Genomic DNA, 1,888 nt, shown 5'->3' on the forward strand with positions numbered 1-1,888 from the left:
GTAACCAGCGTCCCCAGATAGTCCCGATCGAGGGCTTTCGAACGGTACCACACACTCTTGGTCGATGTGTCTCGGCCAGGGCAGCCAAGTGATTTGTACATGGGGTGCACCTTGCATTTTGGGTTTCGAACATGCATCTTTGCACACTTTGCACGCAATCGCATAACTCACCATACAGACACGCGCCAGCGACGAGACCACCCATGGGTAAACCATCTCGGTGCGTAGAATCGATCTAGCGCCTCAAACAGCATGCTTTGCATGGGGCAAGTGGCTCGAAATTGCGGAAAACAGGGGTTCGGGGGGTCAATTTGGTGCTCTGACGCGTACATCTCAGCGAGACGATGCATCCATGCTGCTCAAAGGACATCAAAAGATACCTTGGACCGAGATCTGTCTCTGTGCAAAGTATCATATGCATCCACTCGATATTGACGGAGCATTGGCGTTGGCAAGATGGCGAGCTGGATCGTGGTCGGCCACACTGTGGCCACTTTTGGCGGTGCCGCGCAGTGACCGAGCTTTGACAACGCACTACTCCTCAGCCCGCAACGCTACAGCAACGCAGCCGATACCGCCGGGTAGCCCAGCTAACGGAGCAGATATTTGGTCATTATCTCTGCAAGCCGTGCACATGGCGCTGTGTGGCGACGTTTGCCAGCCGACGGGGTGGAGGACCCGAGACACATTGGTCCAATGCAGCACCACGACCCAAAGCCGCCGGGGACAAGCCGATGCTCTCACAATGTGCAACACAAGTCTATCTATGCGTATCAGCCATCCAAAGTGGGTGTCTGTATTGAATCCAGCGAGATGAGATATGGGCGAGTGGTCTGGCGTCGACGGGGGCCGGCGACAGCGTGTGTGTGTGCACCATGATGGCGGTCACGTGGCAAGCTGGATGAATATGAATATATGAATGAATGGATATATGAATGAATGGATATATGAATGAATGGATGGATGGGTGGGATAGCTGGATGGGTGGGTCGACTACTTGGTGTGGATGTGGATGTGGATGTGGATGTGGATGTGGATGTGGATGTGGATGTGGATGTGGATGTGGATGTGGATGTGGATGTGGATCTACAGCATCGGCCGTAGTGTGCATGCTGTTGCGCATGCTGTGTACTCATGTTGTGTGCATCAGCAGCAGCGACAGAGGGAGCATCAGCAGCAGCAGCAGTGGCAGCAGTGGCAGCAGTGCAGGTGCCGACAGAGACGACCAAAGCAGCAGTGCACCCCGATGCATATGCCACATACCACATACCACATACCACATGCCACATGCCACATACCACATACCACATACCACGCCAGCATACTCGACTACACTACACACCATACTCGACTACACTATACATATCACACATCACACACTACGCACACCACATACCACACCACACACTATCCTGCACATCACCCATCCGACACCAGCACATAGCATACCTCACATATCACAGCACACAGCACACAGCACACAGCACACAGCACACAGCACACACTATATGCTACCCTCCGTAGCACCACGCACCACGCACCACGCACCGTAGCACCGCGCACCACACCCCGTAGCACCGCGCCGCACTGCCACATGCACACACACACACACACACGCGCGTCGTGCACGGAATGGCACAGAACGGCGGCCCGCACACCCCCCAGGCCATGTTGGCCCCCAGATAACGCACATGTCTACATTTGCGAGGCCAGCGGGGACGGCGCTGGTGTCACCCGGTCGGTGGTTCCCGCTGCCCGCCCCCTGCCGGCTGGCAGCACCGTGGCGGCACTCTTTTGGGGGGGTCTGGATATACGTGAGGGAGAAGATGAAAAGCGACTAGAGCAGTCAGTCAGGCTAGAGCAATCGAAACCTGACGCTAAGGCTGTC

This window comes from Polychytrium aggregatum (genome assembly GCF_025602895.1).
Source record: "Polychytrium aggregatum strain JEL109 chromosome Unknown BJ171scaffold_26, whole genome shotgun sequence".
NCBI lineage: Eukaryota > Fungi > Chytridiomycota > Chytridiomycetes > Polychytriales > Polychytrium > Polychytrium aggregatum.